Raw genomic sequence first — 17,502 nt, 5'->3', positions numbered from 1 at the left:
TTGAGGGGTTTAACATAGCGTATTGTTACGTCAGGAACAACTCCTTGTGCTAATGTTGAATTATATACACCACTAAGAAGATGACTTACTAAGTTAGAATGACTGGTATTATCATCGTATCTACATTAATACTTCGTGGCCTTTTTTTTTTACATATTCTTACATAGGTATAATAGTTTCTCTGTTGCTTCAGTGTTGCTTTTGGATCTTTAAATATTTGTGAATCTACATTTTCAGTGTACCTTCTTCCTTCTTCAAGGAATGCACAAAATGGGATGTGCACAGAATTAACAGATATTCATGAAATGTGTTGAGGATCAGAAGAAACTCCTTCAGTTTATAATAGGTGTTGAAAGCGGGATGGTAAGCCTGGGTCTGAAGGAGAGAAATTAATGTTGTATTGCAGAATGTGAATAACATAGTCTGGGAGCTATTTATTTGTAGCTGACTCCATTCCACATTTATTGACATTAAGATGAATTTCTTGCTCCTTGAAGAAGGAAGAAGATACACTGATATTGTTTATCCACAGATATTGAAAGAACCAAAAGCAACACTGAAGCAGCAATGAAATTATAATATCTATGTAAGAATACGCAAACAAACAAAAAAAGCCACGAAGTATTAATGTAGCTACGAGGATAATTCAAGTCATTCTAACTTACTAAGTCATCTCCTTAGTGGTGTATACAATTCAACACTAGCACCAACACAAAAACGTGAGATCTCAGTGTGCGTTCTCCGTCTTATTGCTCCCTCCTGTTGATCTGCGATCGAGCCGCCACCTACCTGCTGGCGGCGTTAGTTTTGCCAACTGGAGCGGAAAAGACCGTTTTATGCTTCCAGAGGAGCTTTCCCAGACGAGCGACGGTAGCCGTGATAGTCTAGTGGTTAGGACATTGCGTTGTGGCCGCAAGAACCCAGGTTCGAATCCTGGTCACGGCAATATAGTGCTCAATTTTGTATTTCTTTTTTACAGAGTTACTAATGTAGTACAAAGGTCTCTTCTAACTGTAACAACTGGAAATTGCTCATCAGGGCTACCAACATTAAACAGTTGCGATTCACAGTTGCTTGCTAAAGGCAGTAATTGAATAGGAGGAACCACCCAAATGCATTGTTTCCCTTTTCCGATACAGCAATAGAACTATATTCAACAAAAATGGCATATTATGGATATTATTGGAGTATTGTGAATAGTTATAGATAACACAAACATAAAAAGAAATCTAGTAAACTGCTAGAAAGACCTGTTCACCAAATGTATAAAAACTGCGGACGTACATGTATAAGATTTTGAATGTGTTTGTTTTTATCGAATAATACCTGACACATGAAATATCATTTGGACGTGACACCGTACAAAACTTACGACACATCTAGAAAAATGTTTCTTCGCAGTGCGAATGTCATTGGATATAGAAGACATAAAAAATATCATATGTTTCTTCCATACGGTGCCTTACTTTGACGGATTTGGTAAAGACATGCAAGAATTACCGTGTCCAAACAAATTATTCGTGGTACCATTTAATGAATTCCTTGTAGTAGTCTCTTCAGATAACTGAATATACTAGTGCTGCTTCTCAGTAATTTATTCTTCAATTAAATATATCACATGAACTATGTCTTTCTTTGAAATCAACGCCTCAGTTCTCGGATACAATACCAAGAACAAGAGGAATCTATATTAAAATTTGGAATCACATACAGTGGTGTACATAATTCAGGAATAGATATTTCAGACAGCGTGCCAGTAACCATATAAACGTCAGTTATTGATAAAGTGCAAATTATAAGAATCCTAAGGAATATTTTGGCAGCCATTTCCTTCTACATCAGTGACGAATTTCTTAGCAAAACGAAATGGTGTCAATACTTAAAGTTAAATCACATAACATGAATGTAGTGTAACAACCCATTTCGAAACAGCTTCAGTGGAGCAAATGGAAAAGTCTAACTAAGCGTGCCATTTTATTTTCTTATTGTTCTAGTCGCCGCATCAGTTTTGTGTATGATGTGGCCTAATGAGTGAATTTTATTTTAACTTTAGTATTTTTGCTGCCATAGCTTTCGAGGTTTTGCGTAATTACGCAGTGTACAGGGCGTATAAAAAAATCCAGTTACTAAAATGTCAAAATTATTATGTTATCTGAGATATGTGCGTGAACAACAAACTGTTGAAAAGAGCAAATTCTCGAGTATTCTATGGTACTCTCTAGGTATCAGCAGCATGCACCCACTTCAGTTCTAGTAAAAATGGTGTCGGGACAACAGAGAGTGTTTTGTGATCTACGTTTTGCGCAGTACGGGTCAGTAATAACTGTTCAGTGTGACTTTCATGTTAGGTATGGTGTGGATCCTCCTACAGAACAGAGCATTAGACGATGTAATTAACAATTGCGACAAACAGGTTGATTGCGTAAAGGCAAATCGCCGGACCTTCCCCAAGTCTCTGACTCAGATATCTAACGCATACACCACAGATTCACAAGCAGTCAGCAGAAATCCAGTCGCCGTCAAGCTCGACAGCTCTACTTGCCCCCCATGTTCGCCTGGCGTGTGTTGCATCGACGTCCACACATGAAACCATACAAAATTCAGATATTGCGAGCTCTTTGTGAAGATGACAAAATTGAAGATGACAATTCAGCTTCACGCTTAGTGTTTCATCACGAGGTAACATTCCATTTAAATGGAAAGGTGAACCACCATAAGGTAAAAATACGGGGTATGGAACAACATGAGAGGGCCTCTCCAAAATTTAATGCGTTTTGTGCAGTTTCACGGGAAAAGGAATATGATAAATATTCCTTAACCGAGACACTGTTACAGGAAGCACATATCTCGATATTCTTGAGAACGTCCTTTTCCCACAGCTGGAGACTGATTCGAACGACTTTATTTACACACAGGATTGGGCACCGCCACAATGGCATCTGGAAGTGCGAGAATTTTTGAATCAAAGGATTACTGAACGATGGATCGATCGCATTGGACCAGATGATTCAACCTTAGTTTACTGGTCTGCAGGCTCACTGGACCTGGATGTGTGTGATTATTTCTTTTGGCGGTTTATAAAAAGACTCTGTTTTTGTGCCTCCGTTACTAGCAACAATGAGTGAACTAAGACATCACATAACAGCAATTGTGGAAGCTGTAACTCAAGACATGCTTGTTGTAGTGTGAGCACAATTTGAATACTGCGGTGACATATGCCGTACATTCAAGGGGGTCCTATTGAATACCTTTGAAAAGGTATGAAAAGAAAAACTTTTCGAGTTTCCCATTCACTAAAATATAAAATTTATTGTATATCTTTATTAGTTTCAGAGATATAGATGTGCCAAATCGGATGATTCTTTTTGATGCACGCTGTATTTTATTATATCCTGAAGTTCGTCTATTACCACTTTCTTGGTATTCACGTGCACGTACAGACGCCGATGTTGCTGATGCCTGTTCTATTTCCGCAGTCGGCGACGTCACGCACGCACCTCCGCCGGAGACGATGCCCCCAAGTGGCCGGCCGGCCGCGGTGGTCTCGCGGTTCTAGGCGCCCAGTCCGGAACCGCGCGACTGCTACGGTCGCAGGTTCGAATCCTGCCTCGGGCATGGATGTGTGTGGTGTCCTTAGGTTAGTTAGGTTTAATTAGTTCTAAGTTGTAGGCGACTGATGACCACAGATGTTAAGTCGCATAGTGCTCAGAGCCATTTGAACCATTTGAACCCCAAGTGGGCGGTGGTATCAGAGCTGATGCCGGTGCTGCTGGTGACGTAGGCTGCGCTCCACTCGGCCTTAACACTGACGCTTCGCAATCCGACGGGTGCTATACAGCCCGGGCACCGGAGAGGGACTGATGCACGCAGACGAATACACCAAGAGTATTTATACGTGTGTCACTATCACATCGACATCCGCACGGATGACACTAATTCACAGCACTACCGCTGCCACTACATGCTCACGCTAACCAAACTAGAGCGTTGGTGGACTCTGTTTTCCCCCACCAATACATAACATGGCCGAAGCGGACATTAGCCCACTACTGACACGGTGGTAATTTTGTCAAACGAAGATGCAAATGCAGTATGTTTGCGACTCAGAACTCATCGAAGAATGAATAAGTTTGAAAACTGATATTTTAAGAACGTCTTTGAAAGACTACACTCACAAGCTAAGTATAAGGGGTGAATAGTCCGTAGGACCAAACAGGTACAACCTTTAATTCTCTAATGTATTACACAGTATGCGAAAGACCAAAGTTGGCGAAAACAAATAACAGAATTTAATTTTTCTTACTTGGCAGACCTGTATAAAAATAAGATAAACTCCCGGCCAACATCATCAAAATAAAGCCTTTTAAATCGAAAATAACGGCCTTAGTCCGCGTGGACGGTGGACGAAGAAAAGTCCGAAGGAAGGACAAAATTACTCGGAACATACGTCATTACCATGTGATGAGGGAGACATGCAGAGGGGAAAAAAAGAAATAAAAAACTGTGCTGAGAAAGGGCCAAGGGGAATAAAACAGCACACAGGCAGCAATAAAACACTGTGACGCCGGAAGAGAAATAGTAGAATGACTAGCGAAGGGCCGGCCGTTGTGGTCGAGCGGTTCTAGGCGCTTCAGTCCGGAATCGAGCTGCTGCTGCGGTCGCAGGTTCGCATCCTGCCTAGGACATGGATGTGTGTGATGTTCTTAGATTTGTTAGGTTTAATTAGTTCTAAGTCTAGGGGATTCATGACCTCAGATGTAAAGTCCCATAGTTATTAGAGCCATTTGAACTAGCGAAGGTCTTGTAGCATATACTGCAACAAGAGTAAATGATGTAATAGAAAAAGCCGGAAAGGGCTAAAAGGACTCGTGTTCTTATGTATGAAGATAATAATCATAGTTTCCCGTGGTTCAATGGCCTGGTGCGAATTTTTCTATTGGATGCCACTTCGGTGACTTGCATGTTCTCACCTGCTCCAGATAACCAACCTGATAAGGAGGGGGGGGGGGGAGATTTTTGGAATTAGTGGTCAGTTCCAAAGGGCATCAAACTGCTGAGATCATCGGTTCCTAGGCTTACACACTAATTAATCTAACTTAAACTTACGCTTCCTCCCCCCATGAAACGTGGACCTTGCCGTTGGTGGGGAGGCTTGCGTGCCTCAGCGATACAGATAGCCGTACCGTAGGTGCAACCACAATGGAGGGGTATCTGTTGAGAGGCCACACAAACGTGTGGTTCCTGAAGAGGGGCAGCAGCCTTTTCAGTTGTTGCAGGGCCAACAGTCTGGATGATTGACTGATCTGGCCTTGTAACAATAACCAAAACGGCCTTGCTGTGCTGGTACTGCGAACGGCTGAAAGCAAGGGGAAACTACAGCCGTAATTTTTCCCGAGGGCATGCAGCTTTACTGTATGATTAAATGATGATGGCGTCCTCCTGGGTAAAATATTCCGGAGGTAAAATAGTCCCCCATTCGGATCTCCGGGCGGGGACTACTCAAGAGGATGTCGTTATCAGGAGAAAGAAAACTGGCGTTCTACGGATCGGAGCGTGGAATGTCAGATCCCTTAATCGGGCAGGTAGGTTAGAAAATTTAAAAAGGGAAATGGATAGGTTAAAGTTAGATATAGTGGGAATTAGTGAAGTTCGGTGGCAGGAGGAACAAGACTTCTGGTCAGGTGACTACAGGGTTATAAACACAAAATCAAATAGGGGTAATGTAGTAGTAGGTTTAATAATGAATAGGAAAATAGGAATGCGGGTAAGCTACTACAAACAGCATAGTGAACGCATTATTGTGGCCAAGATAGACACGAAGCCCACACCTACTACAGTAATACAAGTTTATATGCCAACTAGCTCTGCAGATGACGAAGAAATTCAAGAAATGTTTGATCAAATGAAAGAAATTATTCAGATAGTGAAGGGAGATGAAAATTTAATAGGCAAAGGTGACTGGAATCCGGTAGTAGGAAAAGGGAGAGAAGGAAACGTAGTAGGTGAATATGGACTGGGGCAAAGAAATGAAAGAGGAAGCCGCTTGGTAGAATTTTGCACAGAACACAACTTAATCATAGGTAACACTTGGTTCAAGAATCATAAAAGAAGGCTGTATAAATGTAAGAAGCCTGGAGATACTAAAATGTGTCAGATAGATTATATAATCGTAAGACAGAGATTTAGGAACCAGGTTTTAAATTGTAAGACATTTCCAGGGGCAGATGTGGACTCTGACCACAATCTATTGGTAATGACCTGTAGATTAAAACTGAAGAAACTGCAAAAAGTTGGGAATTTAAGGAGATGGGACATGGATAAACTAAAAGAACCAGAGGTTGTACAGAGTTTCTGGGAGAGCATAAGGAAGCAATTGACAGGAATGGGGGAAAGAAATACAGTAGAAGAAGAATGGGTAGCTTTGAGGGATGTAGAAATCCTTGGGTAACTGAAGAAATATTGAATTTAATTGATGAAAGGAGAAATATAAAAATGCAGTAAATGAAGGAGGCAAAAAGGAATACAGACGTCTCAAAAATAAGATCGACAGGAAGTGCAAAATGGCTAAGCAGGGATGGCTAGAGGACAAATGTAGGGATGTAGAGGCTTATCTCACTAGGGGTAAGATAGAGACTGCCTAAAGGAAAATTAAAGAGACCTTTGGAGATAAGAGAACCACTTGTATGAACATCAAGAGCTCAGATGGAAACCCAGTTCTAAGCAAAGAAGGGAAAGCAGTAAGGTGGAAGGAGGCGATGTATTTGAGGACAATATTATGGATATGGAAGAGGATGTAGATGAAGACGAAATGGGAGGTACGATACTGCGTGTAGAGTTTGACAGAGCACTGAAAGACCTGAGTCGAAACAAGGCCCCCGGAGTAGGCAACATTCCATTGGAACTACTGATGGCCTTGGGAGAGCCAGTCCTGACAAAACTCTACCATCTGGTGAGCAAGATGTATGAGACAGGCGAAATACCCTCAAGAAGAATATAATAATTCCAATCCCAAAGAAAGCAGGTGTTGACAGATGTGAAAATTACCGAACTATCAGTTTAATAAGTCACAGCTGCAAAATACTAACACGAATTTTTTACAGACGAATGGAAAAACTAGTAGAAGCCGACCTCGAGGAAGATCACTTTGGATTCCGTAGAAACACTGGAACACGTGAGGCAATACTGACCCTACGACTTATCTTAGAAGCTAGATTAAGGAACGGCAAACCCACGTTTCTAGCATTTGTAGACTTAGAGAAAGCTTTTGACAATGTTGACTGGAATAGTCTCTTTCAAATTCTGAAGGTGACAGGGGTAAAATATAGGGAGCGAAAGGCTATTTACAATTTGTACAGAAACCAGATGGCAGTTATAAGAGTCGAGGGGCATGAAAGGGAAGCAGTGGTTGGGAAGGGAGTGAGACAGGGATGTAGTGTCTCCCCGATGTTATTCAATCTGTATATTGAGCAAGCAGTAAAGGAAACACCAACGAGCAGTTGTGCAACGTAAAGGAGGGAAGCTGCTAGGCATATTTCTATATCTGAAAAGCACTCCGTCTTCAGGCCACATGTGGCCCATTGGGACTATCCGGCCGCAATGTCATCCTCATCTGAGGATTCGGATAGAAGGGGCATGTGGTCAGCACACCGCTCTCCTGGTCGTTATGATGTTTTTCTTTGACTGAAGCCGCTAATATTCGGTCGAGTAGCTCCTCAGTTAACATCAAGAGGCTGAGTGCACCCCGAAAAATGCCAACAGCGCATGGCGGCCCGGATGGTTACCCATCCAAGTGCCGGCCACACACGACAGCGCGTAACTTGGGCGATCTGAGGGGAACCAGTGTATCCATTGCGGCAAGGCAGTTGCCCTATATCATAAAGATGATGTCTATTCAAATTAGTCACAAGTAGCATAGGAGTGGCGCTAATGGCGTCACTCTGATGATGCAAATTAAGTTTGCTTTAAATGCACGCTGTAACGGCCTTGAGCTTTAGTTACCTTTGACATTGGACATCCTGAGTTGTTAGTCAAGACGCCGGTATCAACACCTCACTGAGTTCGAAAGAGGTCTTGTAATAGGGCTAAGAGAAGCTGGATTTTCCTTTTGCGATATTGCAGAAAGACTTGGCAGGAATGTAGCCATTATTCATGATTGTTGGCAGCGGTGATCATGAGAATGTACGGTCGAAGAAACACACGGCTCGTGTTGGCCACATGGCACTACCAGAGGGAAGACAACCGTGTTCGGCGCACAGCTCCGAGGCAGATGCCCTATAGCGTGCATTCCACTGACCCCAAACCGCCGCCATTTTGGACTTTAGTGATGTGTAGCGAGAGCTCATTGGAGGGCAGGATAGAGATCTGTGGTGTTCTGATGAACGTTGGTTCTGCCTCGGTGCCAGTGATGGCCATGTGTTGGTTGCAGGGACGCCAGTTGAGGGCCTGAAACTGTCTTTTCTGCTCGCTAGACATACTGAACCTACGCCTGGAGTTATAGTCTGGGATGCGATTTCGTACGACAAGAGGAGCTCTCTCGTGATTATCCACGCACCCTGACCTCAAAACATGTACGTCAGTCTGTCGATTCGACCTGTTTTGCTGCCATTCATTAAGGGTATTGCAGAGGGTGTTTTCCAACAGGATAATGCTCGCCCACATACTGCTTTTTTTAACTCAGCAGGCTCCACAGTGTGTCGACACGTTGCCTTGGCCTGCTCTATCACCAGATATGTCTCCAATCGAGCACATTTTAGGCATCATCCGATGACAACTCCAACGTCATTCACCAACAGCGTTAATGTCCCTGTATTGTACATCGAAATGGAACAGGGATGGAACTCCATCTCAAAAACTGACATCGGCACCTGTGCAACGCAATGCTTGCACGTCTGCATGCTTACATTCAACATTCTGGTGCTTAGGACGTTCATTACTGTAGCACCATTTCACATTTGCAATGGCGTACCTCGCGTTTACATGAACTTGTGATGTAACAATATTAATCGGTTACATATGATACCCAGCAAATGCATTTCCGAAATTTCATTGGGCAACACTAATTATTGCCCCGTGTTGTGATTTTTTCCGTCAGTTTATTTACACCGCCAGGAGAACTTAGACATTGTATTTCACATAAATTTGAACTCAATATCTGTAACAGTTTCTGAGAAAAAGAGGTCTTTTTCAGATGGTCGCATCTTTTGATTTTCATTGTCGTAGAATGTACGTTTCCTACACTTCCAAGGGATCGTAGACTTCAGTATCGGACACAAACTTCAACTTGATATTCATACCCGTTCCTGAAAAAAAAAGGGTCTGAACATTCGGACAGACAGGCAACGAAGTGATCAGACGGTTGCGTTTGTTATCGACTGAGTTACATAATCCTAAAACTTGATAATTAACGATTATTGTAGCGCATACAAACATGAGCCTGGACTATGCCTAAAAGTAATAAAAAGACTGCGGCTATATAAGAACTACTGAGGCACCAGTCAATACCAGAATCCTTTATGATTACCAGAAACCAGCCGCGGAACCCAGTAGGGATAAAAAATCCTGAGAGTAACTAGATGAATATTTGGAAAGACGCTAGCAGTATCGTCCTACTAACTAGAGTCAGCCGTGTATAGTGGAACGAAACCATAGCCGCACCAGAAAGATCATACAAAGCTAAACTGAGACAGTCTCCATACTGTGACTAATGTCAACTTGTGGAAAACGCAGCACACATGATACGCGAAAATAATATCAGAATTTGTAACTGGACTTGGAAGACGTTATCACTTTCGTACAGAACCACAGGAAGTGACACACCAACAAGTCAAGCATTAGAATACGACTCTAACTTACACGCTTGTGCCGAGAAGAGTTATTCATGGTTTATGGGCACTTTGTGTTTCATATGACAGCAAACAAAACAACTAATTTACAGTGATAAATCTCTTACGTTACAGAAGAGCGTTTTAAGTAACAGAAACAATATCAATATAAGATTGGGTTTCAAAAGTTTCTCTGCCCTGCGTTATGTGAGTTATCATATAATGTAAGGCCCTTTATTATTATTTATCTTCCACTGTTTTTTCATATAGTTCTGTTAAGTTGGTAATACGTCGTAAACGACTTTAGAAAGGAACAAAGGATTACTAAAGAGATGAATTTCGTTTAATATGATGAAAGACAAAACGGTTGGATACTGGACATACACAACATTAAGTGGAAAATACTTTAAATTTAGGAAATATTTTTAAATGAATGTTTGTTCAAAAGTTGAAAAGGAAATGAATAAAACTTTTGAACAAACATTCATGTAAAAATATTTCCTAAATTTAAAGTATTTTCCACTTTTTGGTGAGTGGATGAAGACTCGCCAGAGGAAATGTCAAACAGTTATCTGTTTTACCTTGACTTACTATTTCATTTCAGTCGTATACATTCTAAGGTACATAAATGAAATAGTTCAAAGGTTGTTTCTTCCTTTTACTTTCACCAGAGATAACTCGGCAGTCTTTCCGAGTACTTAGTGGCACGAAAGGTGAAGCTGGTGAGTGTCATGTGCGGCTGTAGTGGGAGAGAGGGCCAGGGTGGCGGAAAAAAGATATTTCAAAAAGTGTAGCGGATCGCGAAAACCAGGAAGAAAACCCATCACCCAAGAAAAAATTCGAGAGTATACCAAAACAAGGAAAAATCATATTCCATGGAAATCAATGTAAATTATTACCTTTAATCAAACCTTTTTTGCATTAGTAGCCCAGATGCACTATCTAATTAAAGACTTCAGCTTACCTTTTACGACATGTTCTACATTCTTAAAGATCACCTCATTATGGATCTTTAGAATCCAAAACATATAAAATATAATACTATCTTTGTGCTGGCTTAAGCTGTCGCCAGCACACCGGTCGCAACGATGTAGCCCGAAGATCGATAGTAGGAGCTGGATCAAGCTCGCCTTAGCACGAGAGAGACCAGAGATATACCAACAAGCAACACGCTGCCAGTGCCCTCTTGACAGCATGTGTTTAGGTCACAGCCGCTGACTGGAGGATCTCATTCGACTCACAGTACACTTTGGCGTCTTGCCAGTTAAATGTAGTGTGGGCTTGTTTACTGAGTGACTGTGGCTACGACAGTGCACAGCGGGACTAGCAGAGAGACTAAAGTTTGGAATAGCAAGGTTACCGATATTCTCTGCAAGAGGACTATTGCGGATGAGCTTGAACAACACATGGACTCTGTTGAAGATAAGTATCCAGGTCATGTAAATAAAGAACCATATTAATCCACATGTGCATTTGTGTTGTAAAAAGAGAATACTGGCCACCAATAACAGCATCCCCTCCCTTACTCCCTTAAGGCACAAAACTCTACAATCTTATCTTATCGATCACTGCAGATCACGAACACCGACTTCATAATTATGAAACACTTCTAAATTTCACCTCTACCCCAGAGTTAAGGCCCACACACGAGAGTGCAGTGAGATTTCGAAAAGCTCCCAGCAACTCTTACACCTGATAATACATTCTGCCTGAGGTGCAACATCATTTGCATACGACACAGACGCCCATCTTGTCCTGCGTCATTCCCTTTCAGCCCTCTAAAACCGCTTCTATGATAGCTGCGGCCTCTTAGTATGACTCCGCACATTGCTACTCTTCCCTAAATGCTGCCAGTACAATACCTCACTTCGCCAGAATGTCACTAATCCCTAAGCAAGCCTAGTAGAGTCTGAGCACAGTATTCAGTATGTATTATGAGTGCCACAGAGAAGCACACCATGATCAAATAAAGAAAGTAACTCGTCAGCTCTAGGATATAGATGAAAGCGAGTATGATATTCCGAAACCAGCATCCTTCTTCCATTTTGATGTTATAGCATCCAAAGACTAGTTCGCTTATGAGCAATTCAAATCATAATGTTATTGTTGCGAATCAGTGTCTCCACAGGCTCACAAATGATTAGGCTGTACTCACTGTACTAGTATAGACACATCACTGTTGCAGCTATTAGATGTCAAAAAGTTCCTAATAGTTTTAGAAATGTTAGTTATACACTGTCTTAACTTCGAACCACGTTTCCCTTACGACAGTGGGACGGAAAAAGCTGAGTCGGCGTTCTAGCGGAACCGAGTGACGTCAGCAACTCTGCGGCCGCTAATAGAAGAGCAAAGTATACCCACGCCGAATCCACCGGCCGTGATAGTCTAGTGGTTAGGACATTGCGTTGTGGCCGCAAGAACCCAGGTTCGAATCCTGGTCACGGCATAAGGTTAATATTTTAATGAAGACTGGGGCAGCTGCACTTATCTACTTCATTTATACATTACGTTTGTTACAATTAATTATTGATTTTGTTCAAATCGATTTCATGTTACTAGACTTCGAAAATGATTTTGACACCGTTTCTCACAAGAGACTGCTAATGAAAATGCGAGCAACTGGAATATCGTCTAAATTATGCTCCACGATTCATGGCTTTCTGTCAGGAAGATCGCAGCGTGTACTGAGGGGCCCTTTACTGTTCCTGATCTATATAAACAGAGTGTGCAGAATAGAAAAGTAGCAATGGCTAGAGAAACTTTCGTCCGAAAAGGCTTCGGAAAGCCCAGGAGTACGACCGACTACCACGTCATCCTAAGCCGACAAGCGTTACTGCGGTCGTAAGAGCCGGGCCGTGATCCGTCTAAGTCCTAACCAAGATCGACAGGGCTTAAATTCAGTGATCTTACGGCAACTGTGGTAACCACTGCTGCAAGGCCGATGGTTATGGCTACACAGGAAATGCAAAATTATGGAAGAACGTATGAGCACGTGGAAGATAGATGCCGCCTGTGGGAAAATTGAGACCTCTGCAGAATAGGGAAGCAACTATATCAATATTAAGAGCTTAGACGGCAAGCTAGAACTAAGCAAAGCAGGAGTAGACTGAAAGATGAAGAGAATACAATAACGGCTAAGCAAAGAAAATAAATTTGAAAACGATACAATAGAAAGAGTATGGGAGAGATGATACTGTGAGAAGATTGCGACAGTCCATTGCAAGAGCTTAGACGAAACAAGGTATCTGGGTAGGACGATATCCCTTTGAAATTGTGAGCTCCTTGGGAGAGCTAGCCACTATAAAGATACATTAGACTGGCGAAATTGCCTCAGACTGCAAGATGAATATAATATTTCACATTATTGTGAAAGCATGCGCTGATAGGTGTCGATAATACCGAACTATCAGTTTATTATGTCATACTTACTAACACGAATGGTTTACAGAATAATGTATCAACTGATATAAGCCTATTTCGGATGACATTAGTTTGATTCCGGAGAAATGTACTAATACGAGAGGTACTACTGACCCTAGGAGCTACGTTCGAATACAAACTGAAGAAATGCAAACCTACATTTATTTGTAGATTTAAAGAAAGTTTTTGAAAGTTTTATCTGCATCACACTCTTCGAAATTATGAATGTAGCAGGAGTAAAATACAAGAAGCGATCGGTTATCAGCAACTTGTGCAGAAACCAGACTGTAGTTAAAAGAATAGGACATGCAAGGGAAGCAGTTTTTGAGAAAGGAGTGAGACAGCATTGTTGCCTATCCCCCACCGTTGTTCTGTATTCAGTTTGTGCTTTGAGCAAAGAGTAAAGGAAACCAAGGGACGTATGGAGAGGGAATTAAACTTCAGGGGGAAGAAATAAAAATTTGGGGTTTGCCGATGACGTAATAATTCTAGGAAAGGCAGCAAAAGAGTTGCATGGCAGTGTCTTGAAAAGAGATTATGAGTGAAAGTCAGAAAAATTAAAGAATGGTCATTGAATGAGACACTAAACGTTGTACATTAATTCTGATATACTGGTAGCAAAATTGAACAGCGAAAGAATAGAGAATAGGATAAAGTGCAGACTGGCAATAGCAAGAATAGCGGTTCTGAGAAGGAAAAGTTTGTTAATTTAAATGTGAGGAAGCCTCCTCTGAAGATATTTGTCTGGAGTGTAGCCTTGCACGGAAATGATACGTTGGTGATAAACAATTCAGAATGTAAGATGATACGGGCTTTTTGAATATGTTTCTACAGAAGATAGAGCAGAGGCGATGAAAGGTATTGATCAAATCGGAAGGGGGAGAGGGGAGAAAATTTGGGCCTTCCTTTACCGGAAGGAGAGATTCTGAAGCATCAGTGTAAGGAGATAAGTGTGTGAGATAAAAACTGTCAAAGTTAGACAAAGATTGACTATAGAATACGGGTTCAAGTGTATCTAGGGTAACGTAATTGTGAACTCAAGATGAACTGAAAAGAATGAAGTTTCAGCGTCGGCGAGATAAATGTTTCTTATACCAGAAGGTGCCTAGTTAGTGATGCTGTGTGGGAACAAGTAATTCCAACGACTAATCTATGTCCAAGTTAATTTAAAAAGAACTGATTGACGCAAATTTCTCGTTAAAATATCCATCTTCTTCCGTAACCAAGATTAGAACCTGATGCAGATAACGGCTGGTAAGTGGGATTGCCAAATCCAGTATCTTCCATCCATCTGTAAGACTGCCATCTATCTGATCTAAACTGCACAGTAGGCACTTCCCGTCCATTTTAGGCAGTATATCGATAATACTACCTTCATTGCCTTCCATCCAAACCTTCCAAGCTACTGAACGGCCCCTCTATATAGAACAGTTTTCATTGATCTTGTGGCTTTTCATTGAATACCATTTGAGCCACCTGCAGCTATATCGATGAACAACGAAGTTATAACTAGGGACACCACTATTAAGTTTTTAACATTGTGACAAATTCCGTTACATGGCATACATGGTATTCTCACTTTCCCGTTTCACACAAAAAATACGTGCTTTCGAAGCGATAAATTACACCAGAAAGTAACCCAAAAGACATTGAGGAGTAGAACTCTGTGAAATATTTTAATGTGTTGATTGATTTCATTTATGTGAAGACCAAAATTTATTGAACTTACATGTCTGAGAAGCATAGTATGCTTCATCAAGTTTATATTTTCATTAATTCTTACACCCAAAAATTCTCCCACTTTCGCTAATTCCGTTTCTTGTAGTGTGTTAAAATAGTTTTATCGGAACTAACTGTCCATTTTTCGATAATGACTTAATAATCCTTTGAAAAATGTTATTAACAACATCGTTTTCTCTTGCTTTCTCTCTAACAGAGTTAATTATAATACCTGTTGTATGAAAGAGTGTCAGGTCCGTCTTATACATAGGAGGTCGTTTAAATGTATAAGGAGTGGTAAAGGACCGAGAATAAAAGACAACGGAATTTTATTTTTACCTAGTCGGTATGATTTTCTCTCCTTCTCACACTATTTGGTTTATCAGAGATTGTATTCCTTTTGTTAAATATGATTCAATCCAGTTCTGCATAATAAGTTCAATTCCATATAGTTTAAGTTTTTTCACAAGAGTATCACAAAAAAAATGTTTTAGACATATGTTGCAGAATTACCAGATGGTGGTACTTTTTATGTAATCATCAAACGTTTTGGTGAGTAAATGTGTAAATGGCATTCTCTGTCGAACAAGACGTGTAGAACGCAAATTGTAATTCACTAAATAGTATTAAATCTCCGGTCCAAGGAACTTTTGCCAGGTGGGGGAAAACAGCCAACAAGTAGTGTAAACCGTCGGCTCAAGGAACTTTGACCACAAGAGGGAAAACAGTCGTCAACTAATGTAAACTGAAACGTATGAAATGTAAATGTGAACAGCAGTGTAAAGATGAAACTGTCGGTTTGAAACCGGTACCGCCTCAGTTTGTAAGAATAAATAGCGTTATTTACAGTGGCTGGTTGCTGTTGTCTCCTTCGCAACAATCAAATTGTATTTTGTACACAGCTATGGTGTAAAAAACTTGTCAGTTTTCGACAAAAGGATAATGTATAATTAACATGGTAGAGCACCGTGGATTCACTAAGATAAGAAAAATTAAGTACATAGTTTCCACTTACATGTAACACCATACTAAAATTGTATTTGTTTAACGAATATTTAGAAAGAAAAGATACTAGCAGGTAAATTGAATGATAATTTACTAAAAAATGGGATTCTGCTCTCTAGGAGACACCACATTGATATGTATTAACACAATCAATATCACAATATTATTCATGTATTCTGATGTACACAGTTTTACACAATTTGTATACAATGATTTAAATATTTTGTATGTCCTTCTCCATTGAGGGATTTAATAAAGCGTATTGTTATGTCAGCAAAAATTCCTAATGCTAATGATGAATAGTATACACTACTAAGGAGATGACTTTCTATGTTACAATGACTGGTATTATGTTGCATTTTTTAAATAATCTTACATAGATATAATAGTTTCTCTGCTGCTTCAGTGTTGCCGTTTGGTTGTTTAAATATCTATGAGTCAACATCACCTGTCTATCTTCTTTCTTCTTTAAGGAACGCACAGAATGGGATGTACACAAAATTGGCAGATACTCATGATATGATTAGGGCTCAGAATATGGGGAAATTCCAGAAAATTATGCTAGGTGTTGAAAATGGGACGGTCAGCAGGGGACTGAAGGAGAAGAAGTTAATGTTGTATTGTGGGGTGTGGATGACATAGGCTGGGAGCTACGTATTTATAGCTGACTCCATTCCACATTTATTCAGATTAAGATGAATTTCTTACTGTCGACTAACTACCGCTAACGTTTAGAGAATCACTAATAGCGACACGAGATCTCAGTCTGTGTCCTCCGTCTTGCTGCTCGTCTGTTGCTCTGCGATCGAGACGCCACCTACCTGCTGGCTGACTTAGTTTGCCAAATGGAGCGGAAAGGACCGTTTTCTTCCTCCAGAGGAGTGTTTCCAGAAGAGCAACGGTAGCCGTGATAGTCTAGTGGTTAGGACATTGCGTTGTGGCCGCAAGAACCCAGGTTCGAATCCTGGTCACGGCAATAAAGTGCTCTTTTTTGTATTTCTTTTTTACAGAGTTACTAATGTAGTCAAAAGGTCTCTTGAAAATTGCTCATTCAGGTTACCAACATTAAATAACTGTGATTCACACTCTGCGTATTTCAAATATGATACAAGTGGATCATTGAGTTATAATCAGCACAATTCTGTTAAATAAATATTAGCTTGGAGTGCCAGATGCTGAACTGCAGCCTGCAAGGTAAAGGCAGTAGTAGAGTAACAGGAACTGACCAAACGCTTTGTTTGCCTTCTCAGATACTAAAGGAGCGATGTTGAGCATTAGAGCTATACTCAAGGAAAATGGTTCATGTGGACATTGTTTCACTATTGTGAATATTTATAGACAACACGAACATAAACAGCAAACCTAATATGCTGCTATGAAGGTCTGTTGATCACATGATTAAAATATGTAGACGTACAGATGTAAGATTTTAATTGTTTTAGCTTTTTTCGAGTAATACCTGATACATGAAAAATCATTTTGACAGAATACCATACACAGCTTATGATACATCTAAACAAATGTTCCTTCGCACTGC

The 17,502-nt window shown here is 40.7% G+C and overlaps 3 non-coding genes across 3 annotated transcripts; all 3 read left to right on the top strand.

Annotated features, from left to right (window-relative positions):
- The first annotated feature begins 873 nt into the window (after positions 1-873).
- On the top strand, positions 874-945 carry Trnah-gug (transfer RNA histidin (anticodon GUG)). Its single transcript has one exon. It is a non-coding gene; the product is annotated as a tRNA-His (tRNA).
- Positions 946-12,195: 11,250 nt separating this feature from the next.
- Trnah-gug (transfer RNA histidin (anticodon GUG)) lies at positions 12,196-12,267 on the top strand. The gene has a single exon. It is a non-coding gene; the product is annotated as a tRNA-His (tRNA).
- A 4,602-nt stretch (positions 12,268-16,869) lies between these two features.
- Trnah-gug (transfer RNA histidin (anticodon GUG)) lies at positions 16,870-16,941 on the top strand. Its single transcript has one exon. It is a non-coding gene; the product is annotated as a tRNA-His (tRNA).
- The last annotated feature ends 561 nt before the right edge of the window (positions 16,942-17,502 follow it).

The sequence above is a fragment of the Schistocerca gregaria genome, chromosome 2, assembly GCF_023897955.1.
Source record: "Schistocerca gregaria isolate iqSchGreg1 chromosome 2, iqSchGreg1.2, whole genome shotgun sequence".
Classification (NCBI taxonomy): Eukaryota; Metazoa; Arthropoda; class Insecta; order Orthoptera; family Acrididae; genus Schistocerca; species Schistocerca gregaria.
The sequence above is the reverse complement of the archived record's forward strand: the minus strand, read 5'-3'. Positions and strand labels throughout refer to the sequence as shown.